General features: G+C 40.5%; 1 protein-coding gene across 3 annotated transcripts in view; it reads right to left on the bottom strand.

The window, feature by feature from the left end:
- Positions 1-24,488, bottom strand: part of NT5DC1 (5'-nucleotidase domain containing 1) — a 332,570-nt gene that overhangs the window by 80,551 nt on the left and 227,531 nt on the right. The window lies entirely within an intron of this gene.

Here is a 24,488-nt window from a genome sequence, read left to right as displayed (position 1 = left end):
CATACACCTGATACATACACATGAATAACACCACAGAACTCAGTCAGATCACACAGTTGACCCTGCAAATAATCTTGATTGTATACGTGATTGTGTTTTTTGATGGATTTTAATGAAAGTAGTCAGGAACATTCAGAAAGGCAGACCCGCTGCAAACTTGTTGTAAAGCAAGACAGGAACAAATAAAAGTTTTCTCATTCAAAATATATTGGACCATAAGGTAATCCCAGTATGGGAAATAAAGGGTTCAAGACAGGAGAGAAATCCGAAAAGTACGGGGATCTAGACCCCATAAAGTATATGCAAAAGCATAAAGGCAAGGATTTCAAAAAAGGGATGAGAAAACTGTTCAAAGCTGCAGGGGTGTCTGAAAACCGGTACATTAAAAGTTCAATTTTTGAAAAAACTAATTAAAGACAATGAGAAAGCACTGAAAGAAAAAGGTTATTTTGACAGATGTGTTGCATGGTGTAAAATGTCAGAAGAATTAGAGAATGACAATGATTGCTGTGATATGTTACAGTTAACAAATTTAAGTGACAATGATTAAATAGAAAATGTATCACAAGCTAAATGATATAATGACTAAAACAATGAATCAAGTAGGTTGTGTACTAAAAATGTATGTTTAAATGCTGCGCAGCTGAAGAGTGAGATGTGCCCCTCCCTTATTCTGTGTAAAAAATTTCAGTGTGTTGAGATAAGAAGCACTCTGTGTTTTTTTGTTATCTGACAATGTATGTAACATTGATAAAATGGTTCTTCCAAGTATGTTTCTATTTTTCAATAGGAAAATATGTCCTGAGTGCTGATTGATATTAGCATGTTGAAGCTAATGTGTATTTAGTCTAATGCTGGGACATGTAGTTCCACAGCAGTAGGCTGGAAGATAGCAGTTAATTTTTCTTTCTCTGTATGTGAGTTTTATCTCCGTCTTACTGTGTGTGAGGGAGATCCGTGTTTGTCTGTCTTGACCGTTTTACAAGAGACATGTTTCAAGGTTGAAAAAGCTGTACAGTTGTAAATGTAATGTTTTTGAAGAGATGCAAAAGAAGTTTTAAAGTCTTTGGTCCGTCACAAGACTGTAAATAATGTACATTATCACTATTACTGGTTTCAGAACAAAGTTGGCTGGGGTCCAACAAGCCGTTTCTATATTTGAACAAAGTAATTTTTTTTATTTTTTTTTTGAGAAAAATAGCTTTCTCTTTAATGAAGTTGAGAATTGTGGGAGTGAGCTTTACATGGAGAGATATTACAAGCTGTTTTTATCTGTGTAAAATGGCGCTGATAAATGTTCTCAGAAATCAGGAGGGTTTGTTATGCCCATAAAGAATTGTTACGAGATAAAATGTCGTCTGTGAGCGAGAATTGTGAATATATATTTGTACTGTAAACATGGAAATCACAGAATCTGGAAATATGTGTGAATATTTGGTTTACAAAGAGATGATGAGAAAGGAGTGGCTTTGAACACTCGACCAGGTCTCGTCACTTTGACACTCCCTGTTTGTGATATTGGGGACTGCCTTTTTGAGGAAATCAGTTTTTCATTGCATGGAACGCATAGCGTCACAGTTAAAGCTACAAAGAGAAACTTTTAAGCAAGTGTCGTATTAGCAGCTGTTCACCGTGAATTAATAACAGTTACTGTAATTACTAGTGAATAAATGTTAATCTTTATGCAAAGGTTTTTTTCTTCACAGATATCCAGCAAAAAAGACCATTTAGGCAATCCAGATTGCATTGATCCAACTTCCAATGAATAGAAGTTGCAATATGTTTTGGTCAACAGCTGAACAAAAAGCAGCTTTTGAGCTGATCAAAGACTTAATCACAAGCGCCCCAGCCCTTGGGCTCCCTAACTATGAACTACCGTTTAACTTGTTCTGCCATGAACAAGAAGGGCACGCTCATGGCGTACTAACACAAGAGCATGGGAGCAGACAAAGACCATTGGGGTACTACTCCCAGAAGCTAGATTCTGTCATAGTGGGAGCCCCAACATGTATAAAAGCAGTAGCAGCAGCCGCTTTATTGCTACAAAAAGTTGCAGACATAGTGCTGGATCACCCTCTCACCATTCAGGTACCACACTCAGTCATGGAAATACTGAATCAAGCCAGAACAAAACACATCTCAGCGGCTAGATTAACTAAATATGAAGTAGCACTACTGACACCCTCAAACGTTACACTAAAAAGATGCACAGTTTTAAATCCAGCAACATTGTTCCCAAGTTGCATGGATATAAAAGAGGGGAGTAACAGTATAGACGCTGAAGACACAGACAATACAGAGAGTGTTGAGACTGTGACAAAACAGGAAACACAACTAAAAACTTTTTTCTGTGATCATGACTGCCTAGCCTTAATGGATCTGGAAACTAAACCTCCCGGGGATGTTAAAGAGACATCTCTTAGCAACCCTGATTTACTCCTGTTTGTAGATGGGTCTAGGTACTATGAGGAGGGCTCTCCCAAAACAGGTTATGCAGTTACAACAGAAACAGATATTGTACTCCAGCAACCCCTCCCACCAAGTCAATCTGCACAGCAAGCTGAATTAGAAGCACTTATAAGTGCATGTCAGTATGCAGAAGGGAGAACAGCTAACATTTACACTGACTCCAGATATGCCTTTGGGGTTGCACATGACTATCAAAGTATTTGGAAGAACAGACACTTTATGGCCTCTAACGGTAAACCCATTAAAAATGCAGAAATCATTTTGAGGTTGTTTGCTGCATTAGAACTGCCCAAGGAAGTGGCAGTCATAAAGGTAAAAGCACACACCAGAGAGCAGACTATGGAAGTAAGAGGAAACAGACTAGCAGACCAGGCTGCAAAAGCTGCAGCAGACTTACCGCTAGTACAACACTATTTAGTGTCCACAACACCCCCCACCCTCCCTATAGATCTGGAAATGCTGAAAATCCTCCAAAAGCAAGCAGCAGTATCTGAAAGAGAGGAGTGGAAAAAGAGGGGGGCGGAACACATAGAGGGCATATGGGCCACAACAGACAGACACTGTCTCCCTAGAGTCCTTTTTCCTACACTGGCTGCTATAGTGCATGGGCCTTCCCATGTCTCAAAAGACGCAATAATTAACACTGTATTCAGACACTGGATCGCGCCAGGCTTCAGCACAGCTGCCAGTAATCTGGTAAAGGCCTGCGCCATCTGTAACACACACAACCCTGGTCATACAGTAACAGTACCTCCCAGGGTGACACCTAAACCCCTCTACCCCTTTCAGCGCATACAGATAGATTACATTCAGCTACCCAAATGTGGAATATATGAATATGTCCTAGTAGCTACTGATCTATTCTCCAGTCTCTTCGGAAGCGTGGGGGATATCCAAAGCCACAGCAAAAAACACAGCCAAGAAGCTGCTATCTGAGGTAGTATGTAGATACGGGGTTCCAGAGGTGATTGAATCAGACAGAGGTACTACTTTTACAGGAGAAGTGATGACATCTATCATGTCAGACTTGGGAATTGCTCAAGCATTCCATACCCCCTACCACCCACAGAGTAGTGGCAAGGTAGAAAGGCTAAATGGCACTCTCAAGCTCAAAATACAGAAAGCCATGAAAAGCACAGGGATGCCCTGGCTGCAATGCCTTCCCCTCGCCCTATACTCAGTCAGGACAACACCTAATAAGAAACACAAGCTGAGCCCCTATGAAATACTGTTTGTGGGGCCGCCAAAGACAGGGTGTTATTTTCCACAATCTCTAGTGAAACACCAAGGTGAACTGACTAGTTATGTGAAAGAACTACAGAAGTCCCTCACTAACATACATTCTTGAGTTTTCTCTTCAATCCCAGATCCAGAGGATTGCACTGGAACACATGCCCTGGTGCCAGGAGATTACGTCTTCGTAAAAAGACACGTGAGGAGGTCTCTGGAACCACGGTTTGAGGGGCCATATCAAGTTCTGTTGACTACACCCACTTCTGTGAGACTTGAAGGAAAGGATCCTTGGATCCACGCCAGCCACTGCAAAAAGGCTACGGTGACCCAGGAAAAACCATGAAGGGGAGTAAGGTCCTTTAAAATATTGTTTCAATAAGGGAATAGAATCCAATAGGGTTATAAATGAGTCAATATGGACCCCATATGGCCAAATACGCATTAGTTACCAGAATAAGAGTTTCCCTTTAGGGTCTGTCCCTAAATCACGCTGTCAAGTTATAGTGAATTTCACCCAACCTTATTTATCACACTGTAATTCTGAATGCAACCAAACAGTGAAGATGGAATCCGGAAAAGGTACTATTTTTTTAAAGAGTCAGGAGTGTATAAAATGTCAATATGACAGATATAATCTCACCTGGAACGGCACACTGCCTGCCTTTGACAATGACAGAGCAGAAAATGACACTTCATGTCACTTAGGACAACAGGTATCTACATATTGCCTGTTTTATGATATCCCCTACCTTTTACCAGATGATGTTTATTATGTATGTGGACGCAATGCCTACAGGTGGCTCCCCCCAAATTCAATAGGGGTATGCTACTTGGCCAGATTGGTTCCTGAATTCTATGTCATGACCCATGATGACCTCAGAGGAGTATTCAGGAATAAAAAGGACCATAGGCTTGAAAAAAGGGAAATTAAGACAATAGATACTGAACATATCCCTCTCATAGCAAAGTCCAAAGGGCACAATGTGGGTATTGGATTTGGTAACATCATTTCAATAGGGACATGGGGGTACATGGCAAACTATAATATGATATTAAAGGTTGCAGGACTTTTAGATAACATAACAGAAATTTATGACAAATCCTTTAGGTATGTTGGAAAAGAACTGCAGGCGATGAAAACCCAGTTAATACAACATCAACTTGTATTAGACTACATCACTGCTCAGTCAGGAGGGTACTGTTTGACCCTAGAAACAGAATACGGAACACATTGTTGTAACTTTGTAACAAATGACACTGATAATCCAGAAGAAGTAATAGACAGGTACATGACAGAAGCCAAGGAAATGAAGGAGAAATTCAGGAAAGAGAATTTTGACCCCGATACGGTTAATGATGGCTGGTGGACATCAGCCTTCTCATGGTTAAATCCTAGTAATTGGGGCAAAGGTATTTTCGCATGGATTTCAGGCATTTTAATATGGATAGCTAAGATATTCGCTTTATTGTTGTTGCTATATGTCATTTTTAAACTAAGCTTATGTTTTTTCCAATACTGTTTGAAAAGGTGCAAAAATGATCTCATTCTGAATAAAAAGTCTCTTAAAAGACATGTAAAGCCCAAACCGGTATCAGATGTTTATCTTGCCCTCTCTGAGCTTTAAGGCTCTTTTGTACTCTCCCCCCCTCAGTCTTTCCCATTTTCTTTTTTTATTATTTTTAAGAATTAGGTGTACATGAACCATAGACCTGATTGAATGTATCTTTACCATCCTCTAAGGGCCTATCAGAGGTTCCATTGAATTGAATGAAGTAGGTCGGGTGCAGGAGTGCTTCATGCACACCAAAAGGATAGGCAGGGCAATTATAAAAATGATAAAAAGAGGGGTTTATGTGAGAGATATACATTTTATGAACTTCTTAAAGTAATGCATTTTGTATAATTACTATTCCCTAATGAACTTTGCCTCACATTCTTATCTTTTCTTCAATATGTCTCTTCTCAAGAATGTGCACATCCAGCAGTTTCAGTACAGGGAGCCCACGACCCCCATTTGAGGCCTACGTGACTGAGATAAGACACCTGCTGTACATCCTGTCTACAAACTGCTGACCTGAACAGGATGCCTTCAGAAACCTTGGATTCCTTATCTTCTTTTGTCTGTGAAACTATGCATAAATAAAGCTACTCTGACTTAGGGCTGGTCAGAACCAGATACATTTTCAGCCCAACATCTGAACTTTGTCTGTCTCTCTATCGATCGATACCCACAAGGTATAGCAGCTGGAGTTCAGGAGAAAGGACCCGTTTAGGTCATCTCTGACAACATGAATACATTCGAGAGATCAGACCTCTATAACCCAAGGCCTGTAATTGTTTCCTCAGTGGATCCACCCCAAACACCAAAGTCTCCCCTTTAAATTGTGTGTTTAGGGCGTGTCGTAACTGAAGGTAAGAATAAAACATTGTTCTGGGTACAGAGAATTCCCCAACCAACTGTTCGAAGGATTTAAGTACATTTGTATCATAAAGCTGACCTACCGACACCACACCCAACCGAGACCACTCCCTGGCCCTCTTCACTGTATTCAACTTCTCAAATTTCTTTGCCCCCCAGATAGGAGTATATGGATCAATGTCAGTTTGTTTCATTATTTTATTACAGATTGTCCAAATCTTAACTGCCTGAATCAGGAGCGGAGGAGCCCACATACCAAGCCGCCCCGCCAGTAGTGACTGTAAGGGAGTGTGATTAGAATTAAATTGGTGTACCAACATCCAATGTAGCTCATGGTAATCGGGGTCCGAAACCCATGCCTTAAGATGGACCAATTGAGAGGCAAAATAATATAATTTCAAGTTAGGAAGTGCAAATCCACCAGAAGATCTGGATCTATACAGCGAGCTGAGCTTGACCTTAGCCCTTCCCCCTCCCCAAACCAATAAAATCAAATAGCTATCAATGCATTGGAAAATGGAGGGTGGAATATATACAGGTGACTGCTGGAGTATATATAAAAACTTTGGCTGCACCATCATCTTAATTAAATTTATCCTACCGGAGACAGAAAGTGTGAGCTTCTTCCATACATGAGTTTTTTCTTTAATGTATTTGATCTGGGGCCGCAAATTAAGTTCTACATATTCAGCGGTGGTATTAGAGATCCATATTCCCAAGTATTTGAATTTCGATGCCCATTTTAACTGTAAGCCTTCTGGCATTGTCACGGGACACTCCCATCCCAGAGGGAACACGCTAGATTTATCCCAATTAATTTTTAGGCCGGAAAAAAACCCAAATCCATCAACCACCCGCAGCAAATGTTTTAGGGAAGTGTCGTGATCTGAAAGGAACAGCATATCATCTGCATATAATGCCACCTTATCCTCTCTGTGCTCTGATCTAAGTCCCACAATTTCTCTATCATGCCGGATCTTACAGGCCAGCGGCTCTATTGTTAATGCAAACAGGGCCGGAGACAACGGGCATCCCTGTCTAGTACCCCGCTCTAATTGAAATTGTTGAGAAAGATGCCCATTGACACAGACCCGCGCCACTGGATGTGAATACAAAAGTTTAACCCATTTTATAAATTCCGGGCCCACTCCAAACCGGGACAATACCTCCTACAGGTATGGCCACTCCACCGAGTCAAACGCCTTGGCTGCATCCAAGGACACCACAACTTCGCTCTCAGAAGAGGGTGACCGCACCTGCAGGAGAGTATACAGCCTTCTAAGATTGATAGACGTGGACTTGCCCGGCATAAATCCCGTCTGATCCGGATGAATTAATTCCAGCACCACTCTACTTAACCTCAGAGCCAGTAATTTTGCTAGAATCTTAACATCATTTGACAAAAGTGAAATCGGGCGGTAGGACTCAGGGTACAACAAATCTTTGCCTGACTTAGGCAGCACCACCACTATTGCCTCTGCCATTGAAGGGGAAAGAGCGCCAATCTCTCCTAGCTCGCTGAATGTATCCAACAACCTAGACACAAAAAAGGGCCGGTGTTTTTTATATAATTCAATTGGGATTCCATCTACTCCAGGGGCTTTACCATTAGGGAATGACATAATAGCTATATCAATCTCTTCAAGAGTAAAGGGTGAGTCCAAAAACTCCGTACTATCATCGGAGAGGACAGGAAGGGAGATACCATTCAAATACTGCTGTAACGTATCCATGTCATATCTGACCTGTGACTTATATGTATTCGTGTAATATTTATGAAATACCTCAACAATATCAGGCATCAGATACTTTTTAACCCCACTGTCATCACAGATAACCTATACTGCTGCATCTGCCCTCTCCGCCCTTGTCAGATAAGCCAGGAAGCTACCATTTCTATCGTCCTCTGCATATCGTACATGCTTAGAAAACAGAAATTTACGTTTGGATTTCTCAAATACATACTCTACCCACTCTCTCTGGGCCAACTGCCATGTTCCCCTTGCAACCTCAGTTTTGTCCGCAATGTATTGTGCTTCTAAGGATTTACACTTTTTCTCTAATATCTGTTCTTTTTGTCTGGACGACTTTTTAATTTCAGCTATGCCAGCAATTAATGTCCCCCTTAGGAAAGCTTAAAAAGCGTCCCAAACTATAGGTGGCCTTGCAGTTACCAGATTATCTACAAAGAAGCCTTCCCACTGTGTCACCAAGGTCACTCCTGTACCCATCAAGGAGAACCAGAAGGGATTTAATTTCCAAAAGGACTGGCCTCTATCAATTGCAAAATCAATAGATAGGCAGAGGGGCGAGTAGTCAGAAATTCCCCTAGCCCTATATTCCACGCTCCTTACCAGCGGTACCAGAGAGTGTGACAGCAGAGCCAGATCAATTCTTGAAAATGCATTATGTGATGTAGAAAAGCAGGAGAATTGGACATCTTCTGAGTGCCTCAAACGCCATACATCTACTAACCCCATTTCCTCAACCAGAGCAGAAAAAGCCGACTTAGAGTTGCCAACTACAGCATTTTTCTCTCGCCATCTGTCCACCTCTCCATTTATCACATTATTAAAATCCCCTATACAAATGGCTGGAACATCTGGGAACAATGCCATGAATTCTCCACATTTCCGTAACACCTCACTATTATACGGTGGGGGTATATATACAGCTAACAGAATCACCGGAACCCAATTAATGACAGCCTTCATCAGTACAAACCTTCCCCCTGCATCCACTTGAATTTTTTCCAAGGAGAAGCAGAGACGTTTATGTACCAATATAGAGACCCCTCGAGAATTAGTCGTGTACGTAGAGTGGTATGCCCTACCTACCCATGCTTTTTTAAGGGCGAGTATTCTATCACCGTGTAAGTGAGTCTCCAATAGACAAACAATATCAGGATCATTTTTTCTAATTTGTCTTAGTACAAGAGAACGTTTCACAGCATTATTTAGGCCCCGCACATTCCAGGAGAGAATTTTCAGCTCCTTATCAGATGTACCAGAATACATATAATAGTAGTCCCTCTTATCTCACTACCCCGCATCCCACACCCCTGCAGAGCATACATTGACATACTTATAAGCCCATATAATTCTTGTCTATATATTTGCGATAACATTAAAACTACCCACAACTTAAATAACTTTAATACTAAACCCATACCCCCACCCTGTATACTCCACCCAACTTAAGTATACTTTAAACCCTAACTAAAATTACCTTAAGATATTCAGCAGGCCAGCACACTACCAAAAAAGGTCACCCGCCAACCCGCAAAATACCAGAAGATAGAGGAAGGAAAAGGGGCGAATTGAGACAAGAGAGGAAAAGAACGGCCTTAAAGCCATGGGCTCTCCAGCCCATTACATTTTTTTTTTTTTTACAGTGGACCTTTCAATATTAGTTTGAAAATCACAGACCCCACCTGAGCGAAATACATTTTTTTTTTTGTACCATAGAAGAGAAATTACATTATGTATAGCAAATACCATGCATAATATCAATGACAAATCAGCAATGTCCAAAGGACTATCAGGAGAGACATAAAAAAGTACTCATCCAGCATCAGCGTCCAGCAGCAGCTAGGCGGTCCAACCAAATTGCAGCCTCTCGGGGAGTATCAAAAAAGGATGTACGGCTCTCCGAAACCACCCTCAACCGGGCAGGGAAAATCATGGCATATGGGATCTGTAAATCTCTCAATCTTCTCTTCACCGGAATGAATTGAGCCCTGTTCTTTTGTACATCCAGAGCGAAATCAGGATACATTGCTACTCGCTGACCATTGTATTCCACTGAACCTTTCTGCCTAGCCAAGCGTAGAATGGTATCTCGGTCACGATAGTGCAACAATTTGGCTATGAAGGTGCGTGGGGGGGCTCCAGGAGGGGGTGCTTGAGTTGGAATACGGTGGGCCCGCTCCACTGCGAATTGGGCTGTAAATGAATCTGTACCAAACAGTTGGATTAACCACTTTTCCAAGAAGGATTCTGGGGAGACACCTTCTGCCTTCTCGGGCAATCCAACCAACCGAATGTTGCTGCGATGCAAACGCCCCTCCATATCCGTAAGCTTTTGTTTAAACAGAGAGGCTTGCGACTCCAGACTCTCCAACCGGCCCGCAACTGGTGCAGAAGTGTCCTCCAATGTAGACACACATGTCTCCACTTCACCCACTCTCTTCCTGATTTTTTGCACGTCTTGCCGGAGAAGAGAGAGGTCCACCTGCACTTCTCCTATTTTATCCGTAACACACTTTTCAGATGCCCCAATGGCCTGCAGGACCTGCTGTAATGTAACTTCAGGGTCCGCCAGTGGAGCCGACAAAGGGGGGGTAACGGGATGTGATGCATCTCCTGAACCAGAGGCTGTAGTGGAGGAGCGAGCAAAGCAGTCCAATTTTCCCGCTGCGGTGGACTGGTTATGTTTGCCCATAATTTCACAGGAAAGATGGGATGATATTTATCCTATAAGCTTATATGCAACCCTGTAACCTGTATAGCTTTAATTACATATAGGTGTACAGCTCAGATTGTATTGCTAGCAGTGCATTGCAGCCAGTTATATTCACAGAGAAAGGTATATCTCCTCCAACAACACTGATAATGATAATCAAATAAGTCAAGAGCCCAATTCAGTTACTCCTCACTTGTACAAGGATATAAATGTACCTGTATCAGATGGATATCACAGGCTGTGTTCACCTAGGCCAGTATGTGGTATTACAGAGGCGCTATGTCCCAGCAGTCATCAACTGCCACAAACTGCCACAGACTGCCTGTAGTATTCCTCTACCCAGATGCTCAACTCTTTCTCTCCCAGTCTCGGGTAAAATGGCAAGAGCACTATCAAAACAGGTACACTATGTACAGCAACTATTCGGATGCACAGTTTTGGGCCCAAAAGTTTCTTTATTCCACTATAACGGAGATCAACAGGATATCTGGGATGGAGAGCTCGTAACTGTGCTTGCTACTCCATGCTCGTCCAGGCCACGCCCCTTAACCTGTATTTTTAGTCACACAATTCACATACAACTTTGTTTTCTGTACAGAACAAAAAAATACTTTCCCAAATGGTAGTAATAACTTCTCAGAGGTTTTAACAATTAATTTCACTATAAAATACAACAGGACTATCTATCAATACAACCATTTAAGCATGTGGCAATACATTGTCCATGGGCACATGGACAATGTATTTCCACATGTAATTTACAAAGTGTTGTACATTTTCCATATTTACATTACCCCTTAACAGCACCGATAACAGCATCGCGGATGTCAGTGACGTCATCAAGTTGCGCCAGGCTTCTTCATTCATCGCTATTGTTTTCAGTCGGTTGCCACATCAGTTGTCCTGGAGGCTCGTCGGGAAGGAGCCCTTCGGTTTGAAGATGTCGGGGTAAGTGTTGTCGGGATGGTCAGCATCGATATGCTGACTACCACCAATAACATGTGGGATGGTAGAGACGGACGATTCTGGGTATTCTTTAAATAGGATGATATAATTTTATACTGTGCAGTTATAAGAGGGCGGTAAATACTTTTTGTTCACATTTTTCTATCTCATTTTTAAAATTTTGCCAACAGTGATCCTCAAATAAAGGCTTCGGCCAATCATTTATAATAAAAGTTGATTTTAAACTTATTACGAATACATAGACAAAAATTACATATTAGTGGACTGGAGTGCCTTTCTTTGTTTTTTTACCAATTCTGGTCTTTTAGATATAAAAATACCTGTCATATTTACTTATTTTTTTAAATGGCCACAACCTTAATGATTTACCTGCAGATACTAGGAGCAGCACAAAGTTTTGGGTCATAAATAAACCATTGTCAGGTGTGTACCAAAATAAAGTAAGCAGTTGACAAAGGACCACTACGAGAAATTGTTGTGCTTTTAGTTAACAAGTTGTGTTAAGTACAGTCTCTTTGCCTCTTGAATTGCATGTTCCAGCAGTGCCTACAGGCTGATGCAATCTTTGCTAAATCAAGTTTATATTGAAAAGAGTATGCATCTTGTACAATATCGGTTTCTATAGTCCACCAGTAATGCCCATGCTGCCAATGGCATGACTTGCCCTTGTCACCCAAGACACGAATCCAGTCTGTTGTCACATTTTACTATGGCGGAGATGGTGGGCACCTACCAGCAGTTGGCGCTATTGAGCACTGAGTTTAATCTGCCTCTAATTTTCACCAGGGACTCCCGCAATTGAGTATGGACTCAGCTGCAAGAGACGTGCAGGTTGCGGCCCTCAGTGTCAGGCGCTGGAAGGGAGGTGGATGAACAGTAGGAAAGCAGGACAGGTGGGTAGCAGAGAACTACCTTAGACAATAGAATCGTCAGCCAGCCGGGTCAGAAACAGAACATCAATCAGAGCCAAATCAGGATCAGGAGAGTGTTCAGGCAGCTGAGATAAACCAGGAACAAAAAGAGCCAAATCAAGGAGCAGGAGAATGGCCAGAAACAAGCCATGGTCAGAATCCAAAATATATACAGATAGCAAATGCAGGCGCTGGAGCAGGTAAGTGACCTAATACTCTGTTAGTCACATGCTGCTCTAAATAGGTGCCGAATGGGGTGATCAGTGACGTCACTGTGTCATGCTTACCTGCCACTGGTGCGTGCGGCAATAAAAGGATATTTTGTGGGGAGTGGAGGGAGTTATGGGGTTATCAGAGGCCTGCCCCTTCTGTTGGAGTCAAGCCCCCATGATGATGCAAACACACTCCTTTTGTTCACTGTCCCGCTTTGAAGCACTCCAGTGTTGGGAGGTATACACATATATATAGTGCTTGCTACTTATGGCTCAGTGCTTTAAGAACATGCTCCTTGCACTCTAAGGGGTATATTTACTATGCGGCAGTTCTGTAGAACCACCGATTCCCGTCACTTTGAAGTCATTTTTCAAAACAACATTTTTATTAAAGACAAAGCCCATCGGGTTTTGTCTTTAATAAAATTGCCATTTGAAGAAAATGACTTCAAAGTGCTAGAAATTGGGGTTTCTATGTAACCGCTGCATAGTAAAAATATACCCCCCAAGAGTTAAAATTTCCAAGCAGGGGGTAAATGTATCAAGCAGAGAGGTTTCTGGTGGGTTTGAAAAATCAATCAGATTCTAGCTATCATTTATTTAGTACATTCTACAAAATGATAGCTAAAATCTGATTGGTTGCTATAGGCAACATCTCCACTTTCCAAACCCGCCGGAAAACTCTCAGCTTGATAAATTTACCCCCAAATCTTTAAAGGCCCAACCTCTCCCAAACTTCTTGAAGTTGTAGAGATCTTGAACATTCAATACTCATTATCCAGTGATTTTTCAGCGGTAATAGTGCACTGTTTACATTCAGTATTCACCAGGCATTAAGCTCTGGTAAAAAAAAATCAGGTGCAAACACTAGCAGGAGACAATTACTTTTGAACTATGGAGGTCCTTCTAGTTGCTTATTACAAGGAATAATATAATTTACTTGGAATTCTCCTTTATAATGTACAGTGTAATTCTTATACAAAACAGGAAAAAGAAGAAGAAAAACATGGCTGCTATGTCACACATAGCTATTAAGACACTGTAAAACTAGAATAGTTCCTAAAAGCTAACTTATTATATAAATTGGTGGTGAATAACTATACCCATTCTTATTTGTGTTACTGCTCCTCATGTATTACACCAATATGAAATAGTACAACTATCATGGGCTGCTTGCTCCTTCAAAGCATTTCTGTGGGTCCCCAAACCACTACACTTAAAGAAATAGGATGATTTACACAATGGACTATTTATTTCACATAATACTAATGTAGGATCTCTTTTTTTGATACAGTAAACAAAAAACTCCATAAAGCCTTATATGATAAATGGCCACTAGAGTGCGCCATATATTTGAAGATAATGATGTTTTGATAATTTTATGTATATTTTAATATAAATTGTATCTTGGTTTAACATGGCTAAATATTAGAACTCAACACTATAGAGGATGAGTAAATAAGAATATGCAACTTGCATTTTTTATAGTAATTTTGCATTGCACAATATCTGTAATGAGTTAAAAAAAATATGATGCATTCTAATTAGCAAAAATGAAATAGTAATATAAAAGTAGAAGTGATGGTATGAAGACTCCTCTGGTGGTCTGGTCTGATGCAGTCCTTTACTCCCACTACCTGGTGGGTATGGGAAAACGAAGACCAGAGGGCCCCTTTCTAAAATAGATGTCTATATCAATAACACTGATGTATCTCTCCCACTATGTGCCCTCCCGTGGACTTTGTCTGCCGTCGCTGCAGGGAGGGCATTACAATGCTGTAAGAAAAATGCACTGATGTGAATAGATCCTTAGCCTTTAGCCTCATTTGCAGTGACCAGTCACCAGGCATCGTGCCCACAAAATCTAGGGACACTGTTGATCCCAACGATTCTGCGTGTAGTCACAGCCTGGATTCCCTATCTCCTACGGTCTGCTTTCCCCCTGGAGCTTACTTTGGTGCCATTATAGTACTTCTATATCATGCTTCAGTTGCGCGCTTTTACTCCATACAAACTTATGGATCTCATCAGCCCATATTGGCATTGAAAAGCTGCAGTTTCGTGACTGAAGATAATTGGAGACTGCTAAACAACTTTTGGCGCAAACGGCGGTTAATGGCAAACTCAGAAGCTCAGACTCTCAGGATGCTAGAATAAAATATATATTAGGAAGACTGCAGATCAGTAAATCTGGTCTTCAAAACTTCTCTGCTTTTAATCCAGATCATAGGTGAGCTACTTGTTACCCCACAGCACACAGATTGACAGATATACTTTAAATACCAACTTTGGGCTGCAGATATGCAGTGACAAGCATAGAAGCAGCACATCATATAGCACAAACACTGTGCCACGTTTGGAGATTATTATATATGCTTAAGGTGGTGATTTCATCTTTTTCTTCTTCACATATATGCTGGACATTTTGTATTTTTTCAATCTCTATAATTACAGATTAATAAATTAGAGCTAACTGCCATCTAGTGGATATTAAGAATACTATAGCACATTTATTGTACATTCAGAAACCCTTTATTGTCATCTCCATCTGCAGTAATCTTGTTCTCTTAGCCCGAGACAAGCATATAGTGATTACCTGTCAGATCGCAGCTAAGTAGTTTACCTATTTCTACATAACTCAATGAGATGTAATATCTGAATGTAACCCAGAGGGATTGATGCCCACTCTATATAAGCCTAATTGGGACTAATCTAACCTTTTCTCTTTGAAACACTGGTTTTGGACATCCTTTCATTGCAATGGATAAATATGTTAACGCATCTGCACCTAGCAAGCCGCAACGCACTGAAAATGAACGAAAAAGGGGAGCGAGGTCTGGAGCTCAAACTAAGACCCAGGTGACACTTTAACAAATATGGCTGCTAATTCTTCTTTTCCATCCTGATCCACTCCTACCCAAATGGATATGCATACTCCTGCTTTTGCCTATGAAACTGTGGTTCGTGCAATTAAGGAGACTATGAAACCATTAATGCAGCAACAGATAAACACGTTTACCGCAGCCATACAAGAACTCAAAGACCAGGTCTCACAGACCACTAAGCAAGTCCAAGTGAATGAGATACGCATTGGAGAAAACATGCATGAAATTGAGTGTCAGAAAACTCTTACAACTTCTTTGCTTAAAACTCAAAAATAAATGCTAAACAAGTTAGACGACTTGGAAAATAGATTCAGGAGAAATAATCTACACCTCGTAGGCCTGCCTGAAGCAGTTAAAGGCACAGAACTGCTTTCATTTCTCTGCTCCTCCATGTCAGTGGCATGAAAATCTTGCAGATAACCTGACTGCTATAGGCACATTGGAAAAAGTAAAAACACATCACTGTAAAATTTTGAACCATCCCTTAAGTACATTTTCTCCAAAAATACTGTTTATTGGAGCCTCATTTAGGTCTTAAGTCACTCATGACAGCAAGGGGACTTTGAAACCTGCATTGTGTGTCATTGTGTGTCTGTTGGTCTATCTGTACATATTAGTAAGAAATGTGACTAGATAATACAAAATGCAAAACCATGAAAGTGGCTGAGGCCCAGACTAAAATGGTTTAAAATTAGGTCACTCTTCATGTCTATAAAAGCACTTCAGTCACTTACTAAATGGGCAGCATCCAAAAGGTTTCCAACCCTTGAAGTTAATCTTGTTCTGCATTTGTGGGCAGAATTAATCAGGTGCATCACTGCTGCTATCCTGTGTTATGCATGGAACACCCCACTCTGCCCATGTCCTGCTAGCTCATTCAAACATCAGGGGCAAGATATGTTACTGTTACAATCTATATGGCTTGTGATATTGCTTTGCTAATTCTTTTACATTTCCATTAAGACGCAACCAAGAATATATATATGACATTACAAAGCAAAATTTGCCTATAAGTAATTAAGAGAAGACTCACAGAAAGTGAGAAAACACAAGAACAGAGTAACCTCTATACAATAGTACAACACATTAGAAAACAAGTGGAAAAATCCACCACTCAAGGCACACATTTTATATATTGTGGACATTTTTCATTAAGATTCTCTAATCAACTACTACTAATCTGGAATAAGTTAAGATAAACCTAGTTTGCAGCCGCAATGCTATAACCTCCCATAATAAACCTGGCCAAACTCACTCTCACACTTTTCTCTATTGCAAAACGGGGCCAGATTGCTTACCAAGGATTCCTAAGAGCCTTGGATATATCCTCACTATGAATAATCAACATATAATAAAGGCAGAACTTTCATATTTGAAGAAATGCTACCACCTTGTGGAAAAAACAATTATGTCAGGTTTTTAATATCCCCAGTCCTAAGAACAAGTGGAACTAACTGCAGAGAGACTCTCCATCTCTCCTGATCTGTTGTATGAACACTACTCATTCACAACAGTACTTCCTTGAGTTGAGAACCCACACAAATTTGATCTTCAAAATACTCAAGAAACAAACACCAAGAAACTCTCCTAAGACTCTCAATGTAACTAACAAGCATTTTTTCGCTACTGGAATAGCTGCAGAACATTCTCACCAGCAGTCAATCATTATCTTGTCTCACCCTTGTTTGTCAGAGCCCCCGCTTTATCCCTGATCCTACCATCCTTATTGTGAAGCAAGAAAACATCTTGGAACAAACTATTAGTCCACAACACTAGTATGCATGGGGCAAAAGTGTTCTACTACCTAAGTGACTCATTTATTTTATATGCATTCGCAGATTATATCCTCGATTTGTGTGCCTGTGAATAATACTTGCATAATACCCATCACAATATGCCTCCCTATCCCCCATACTTCCTCTATACCCATAATGATCTTGGAGACTTTAAAGTTAATACCTCTGTAATAAGCTAAAATAATCTCCTTTCTTTTGTCTTTTAAGGTTTCAACTAAAACACAATTGTAACAACTTAAAATGGTAGGTCGAGATATTAATTGGGAAGATTTTTCATGAAACTACAGTCTGAATCCATCTGATAGACAAATACGTATCCAAACATAAATAACAAACCCGTCCACAATGGGTAAACCAAAGCCACAAGCGAGCAAACGGGGAGGGTCTTTCTTATCCCAGCAAAAGATCACTTCTGACCAAACTGAAAATGACTCGACACCCACAGACTCATCACAGGGGCCTCCAGCAACCGCTATGGAGATTTCAGCCATCTATAATGCCCCGAATTGACAAGAGATTTGAATCTTTGCAATTCTCATTTGATATAGATTTAAGCAAAATAACAGCCTGCAATACTGAATACAGTTTTGTCTTTACAGAAAACTGTTGACCAACAGGCAAAAATTCTAATCTAACAGAAAAAATAGACAACCTGGAGAAAAGGAATCAGAGGAATAACATCTGATTCAAAGGTATCCTAGAAAATATCAAAAGTCCACAAATAACCCATTTTTCAAGTGTAAACCATCCATCTGTTTTAGGAGCCAAACAATATATGGAGGCCTATCGGATCAAGCGTGCGCACTGCATAGTTCAGGAAAGGGAAGGGGACTGACCCAGGCCTAGACCAGTAATAGCCATCTTTCACGATTACACTGTTAGTTATAAAAAGCAAAATTTAAAAATTTACTTGTGAAAGGAAATAAAATACTCATATTTCAAGATTTTTACATTCTGGTAACGCCAAAAAGGAAACAATTCTCTGCAGTGTGTAAACACCTAGTATAGAATACCAAAAGATTCACCGTACTCTTTCCTGCCAAGCACCTAGTAACAGAGAATGGTCAGACACTAACATTCTAAATAGGTCTCCTTCTCAGAGATACCACTTTACCCCACCTCTGAGCGATACAATTTCTATTCTTTCTTAAAAATTGTATTACTTCAGTATACCCCCAACATTAGGAGGGCAGTTTGAGATTTATAGTTTAAGATGTCTATATTTATTTCTTCCCATCTCAATTGTTGTTTGAAAATGTTACATTTATCAATTGTACATTGGAACAACCAGTTTGATATCTACCTGTATTCATATTTGCTAAAGAAAAATAGAAAAAGGTGTATGAAGTTTGGTCAACTAACTGCACTGTTGTTAGTATATGCTGTCATGTCTTATATTGTTATCTATGGCGAGATGTTTGAAGCACAGGAGAGAAGTGCACCACCCTCCTCCCCAAAGAGATTTGATGCTTATTAGGAAAAAATCCATTAATAAAGCCCCAACAGTATGCATGTTACCTCTGGATCGGGGGGATGGGCTAGTCATGTCATCCACACATGACATATCCTGAAACATTGGAGACTTGTGCTCAATGAGACCGCATTGAGCACAAAAAAAATACTTACCCACTTTTATAGATATATCTTCTTGCAGAAAACATACTGGAAGGCCGGAGAGGACTCTACCCAAAGAGATACAAATGGACCTCAGTCACATAAAACAATAAAACTTGGGGAGTGGCCCAAAATTATCCTATACAATTTTAGATATGGTCCTGGACACCAGTGACCGTTATATCTTAATGCATATAATAAGCGACTTTAAATATATTTTTGCGAACATATATACACCCCCAACATCCACCCACAGATCTGCCTCCAACAAATCTCCCATTTGATAGCCACCAGAGACACCTCAAATCTTATAATAGGAGGGGACTTTAATATAGTGGATAACTTCATACTAGATAAATACCTAACCCCAAAAAACATGGAATCCAATAGCAAAACTAAAATCAGTGCATGAATTGAGTGACCCATGAAACAGAGTACCCTTCTGATTTTTTTGTGGTATTAATTTATACCTTTTTTAAACACCCCCAAAAAATGGGATCCCTAATGTTAAATGAACCTAGCATTTTTAATTCTATTCGAAAAACGTGCGTTTTTACCGTAACGCAATACATGAGGCAGATAAAGTAATTTGGTTTGGATTTTTAGATTTGGGAGGAAGAGTTACCTTAGGGGTCCAAATTTTGTGTTGATTCCTTAATAAACACCCGTGATACTTCAAATAAACTGGATAAAGAAGCCGCGATTAGTAAATTATTTAATAAACTGAAAAATGAATATTTAATCAACTAATTGTCAGACAGTCAAGATATTTGGCAGAAATAGTTGTTTTGACATCCTCTCTTAAGTAAAAAATTTTTGGGTAGAAATCTGAGATGGGTGGTGGACAACCCTGGTTGAACGGACATGGAATGACCCAACTAATGTTTTATTGTAAGCATATATGTTTGAACAACTTCACTAAAATGATATATAACAAAAAATATTATAGCATGCAAGAACAGGCATGATGTAGTTTTAATGTACGAGAGAAGGACGTACATTACAGAGGAGAACATTGTGCAGGCATACCTACTCCACTTACTGTTGTTAGAGGAACGTGATAATCTTTTATTTCCGCAAAATAACTCTTCATTGCAGGAGTAGCCCATTCCTTTCTCAATATTTTATATATGCTAATCTTATGCTTTCATGATTATGCAACCCGGGGCTCAACACAGAGAGTAATAAATGAGCAATGAGGCACCATTTTAAAAGAAATAGCTCCTGAGAGAAACAGAACAGAGTAATAGAGTTCTTCAAGATATAAAGTGGCTGCAGCCTCATGACAGAGCACAAATTATCCTAATTAAAGATATGGACTCACCACCAGTTCTATACACATGTTTCACATAATTGCTGGCAAATCACTGCACATCTGTTTATATATTGGTGCCCCCAATGCATCACATCCCACCAAGCAACGTTTATTACCAACTCAATTGTACCTCAGTGATTGTTTAAACTTTTGCCAACATTTGGTATTGTTATACTTTGTCTACAGTAGACAGAGGTATAGTGCGGTATGAGTGTTTGAATTGGGTGCAACTACAGTTTAGTTTAATTAGGTATCTGTTAATTGACATAGTATTGTTCTTATTATTTAAAAACGTATTAATTTGTATTGCCATAACTGCTTTATCTGTGACACCTTCTAAATTCATTTGCACTTTGCCCAAAATTACTGCTCATACTAGATTGCAACAATAAAAATACAATAGGGTTTTATAACACCCAAACTTTACCATATGCCATCGGTAGCATCTGGTCAAATTTTTCATGAGTCAGGCCTTTATACACCAGTCCCGGTAATCCGTTTCCTATCTCTGGTAGATTTGTGCATTCCGTGTGCAAACTAACATAATGATAAAAATGTAAACACTGTTTAATCAGACAATTTTTAAAAAAGTTTTTAATGGTGACTCACAAACAATGCAGGGGCCATGGGTTCCAGTCTGACCAGGGCACTATATGTATGGAGTTTGTATGTTTTCTCCGTGTTTGCGTGGGTTTCGTCTTGGTGCTCAGATTAATCCCACAGTCTAAAAACATACTGGCAGGTTAACTGGTTTCTGTCAAAAATAACTTATTGTGTCTGTGTATATATGTATGTGCGGAAATTTAGACTATAAACACCATTGGTGCAGGTACTAATATAAATGATTCAATATTCTCTGGAGGACTAGGTAATATGGTGGCGCTATAAAAATGAAACAATAATAATAACTGCAACAATAAAAATAGTAAGCTGTACACTGGTTCAGCTCTTAGCCCAAGCTCACACTTCTCATTATTCTCACAAATATAAGGCTTTGGAGATTTCTAAATACTGTTGGAAAATGTCACAGCAGTGCTGAGGATCGACTTTATACCGAAAAACAAGGCTGTTTTAGGATCTACAGAACTAACATCTCTGTCCAGCTGTGGGACCCACAGAGCTCAACTGTCATTGCTGTTTCAACATCTGTTCAGCTACTCACTGAGCTCAGTTGTATTTGCTGTTAACATCTCTGTTTGACTGCTGGATCCTCCACACCCAAATGTCAGCATCTTCCTGGACCTCGTTGTGTCAGAGGCAGAAACTACCTACTCCATTAACCCCAGCCAGGGGGCGGTAAAGTATCCTTCACCTCTTCCATTGCCCCACACAATTTGGATTGATTGTTTCTTTCTACTCTTATCATTACCTATCCTTTTTAATACACATTCATTCAACATCTCCCCATCATGCACTTACTCAATTTACAGTCTATCCTATTTACTGTCACTGCACTTCTCTCCAAATTCCTCTTCTTTCTCCAACATCCTATTCCTCCCTCTTCGATTATGAATTCCCCTGCACTACTTCCTTCATCACTAGTCTGTACACATGAACTGTTTTGTCTCCTGCACACACCACACTCACCAGCCTACATAAACAGAAATAAACCTCACACCCACAAATCCTCCTTGCATGTTCTCTTTCTCACCCTGCTCCTTCTCATGGCTGCTGGTGATATCTCACCTAACCCTGAGCCCTGTACAATCCCTATAATCTGCTCACGCTCCTCGCTCGACCCCAAACCTTTCCATCCATCCATCCCCTACTTCCAATCCCACCAACCTTATCCACATATCTCCACTCCCCTCTCTCTTCCCTTCTCCTGTGCACTATGGAACACCAGATCTGTTTGTAACAAACTTACATCCATCCATGATCTATTCATTTCTATATCTCTAAACCTCCTTGCCATTACAGAGACCTGGCTCACCTCCTCTGACACTACATCCCCTGCAGCTCTCTCCTATGGGGGAATTTCCCTCAGCCACACTCCCAGACCCGAAAACAGACAAGGTAGTGAAGTAGGCATTCTAATCTCTCCACCTCTCATTCTCTTCCTTTGAAGTCCATACTATCCATCTATTTTGTCCTCTCCACATTCGTATCGCCCCCCAGGTCCAGTTTCCCAATTCCTTGGCAACTTTGCAGCCTGGCTTACTTATTTCCTATCCTTTGACCTGCATACACTCATACTAGGTAATTTCAACATTCCCATTGATAATCCCACTACCTCTTCAGCCACTAAACTTCTTTCACTTACTTTGTCCTTTGGTCTCCCCCAATGGACCTCATCTCCCACCCATTGTGATAGGCACTTCCTTGACCTTGTCTTCTCCTGCTACTGCCCATCTCCAGTTTCTTCAATTTAGCCTTCCCACTCTCCGACCACAAAATCCTTTACTTCAGCCTCAAGTTACCTAATGCCCTTTCCCCTGCACCCAAATACACAAGTACACAACGAAACCTAAGTACTCTTAACCCAATCCACTTCTCATTTTCAATAAAACAACTATTTTCTCCAATGGCTGCATTTTCTTGTCCTAATCAGACTGCCTCTTTCTATAACAAAACACTCACTTTAGCCCTAGACAATGCAGCTCCAGCTACTACATATAGTCTCCGACGAACCAAACCCCAGCCATGGCACAACAAACAGACGCGCTACCTGCAAAAGTGCTCCGCACTGCAGAGCGCCACTGGAGGAAATCTCGTTCTTATCCCGATTTCCTCCACTATAAAGTCATCCTTTCATCTTACTGCACTTCACTAGGGAATCCTGCTTGCTGTGCTGACCAACCTAGGGCTGGTTTGGCATTATGGCAGGGGGGAACCCCACGCTGCGGATTTCCCTGCTATAATACCACCAGCCCAGGCTGGCAAATCCTAGTGCTGGTAATAGGAAAATCAGAGGGACCCCAAACTTTTTGTCCCCCCAACTTTGCAAGTACCAGCCTAGGCTGGAGGCACTAGGGTTGGTTAAACTGTTTGGGTGGGGGGCCATGCCAGTTTTTTTAAATTACATTTAGTTCATTTTTTACAAAAAAATGCATTGCGTTTACATCTAATGCTTTATGACTAATTTTTTTTTAACTTTGTATTTATTGAAGAAACATGTATATTATAACATTAAACATTATAATAACAAAGAGGAACATTTCTCTGTTTTCTTTTTGGCGTAAAATTGGAAAAGGGGGAATGGGAAATAGGGGGACAGTTACAGTACAAGGCAACAGGTCAAAATCTATTACGACAAGAATTTATGTTATGTTAAATAAAACATTTGTAGGACCCAGGACAGTAACAAGACTTCAAAATAGAATGAGATAGCTTAGAAAGGATTTTGGCTTATATGATCATGAGAAGGACCCAGAAGTGACTATGAACTTGACCAAATAGGTATCTGCTAAAAAGGTACTGGAACCCTTAAGTGACAATGGACAGAGCGGTTTTCTCGGAAGTACCAGGGTGTCCATATGGCATCAAATTTGGCCTGTTTATCATGGAGACAATAGGTGATGCTTTCCATACATGCAATGAGCCAGGTGGAATTTTTTAGGGCAGAGATAGAGGGTGAGCCCCTGTTGCTTCCAATTCTTAGCTAATTGAGTTTTGGCAGCTGTGAGAATATGAGATACCAATTTTGTTGTATGGTTGTCCACATCTAGAGGGGGATGAGAAAGCAGAAAGATCCAGGGGCCTTTGAGTATTGCTTGGTCCGAAAGTGAATTAATGATGGAACGGACCATGGTCCAGAAAGGTACGATACGTGGGAAAGCACACCAGGGGGTAAATGTATCAAGTTGAAAGTTTTCCAGCGGGTTTGAAAAACCAATCAGATTCTAGCTATCATTTATTTAGTGCATTCTACAAAATGAAAGCTAGAATCTGATTGGTTGCTATAGGCAACATCTCCACTTTTCAAACCTGCCGGAAACCTCTCAGCTTGATACATTTACCCCCAGATGTGTAAGAAAGGGCCTCTTTAGCCACAATTCCGCTAGCAGCTTGGGTCAGGAGCTGGGAATATTTTATTTAGTCTTTCATTGGTATAATACCACCTATAAAAGAGCTTATTGGATATTGAACTGGTGGCTATGCCTTCTTTAACTTTCTCCCAGCAAAATTTGTCAGGGGTGGTCCTAGATCTCTCTCCCAATCCCTCTCATGTCAACTGAGAGTCAAGGATGACCTCTATAAGTA

This window comes from Mixophyes fleayi, chromosome 3 (genome assembly GCF_038048845.1).
Source record: "Mixophyes fleayi isolate aMixFle1 chromosome 3, aMixFle1.hap1, whole genome shotgun sequence".
Classification (NCBI taxonomy): Eukaryota; Metazoa; Chordata; class Amphibia; order Anura; family Limnodynastidae; genus Mixophyes; species Mixophyes fleayi.
The sequence above is the reverse complement of the archived record's forward strand: the minus strand, read 5'-3'. Positions and strand labels throughout refer to the sequence as shown.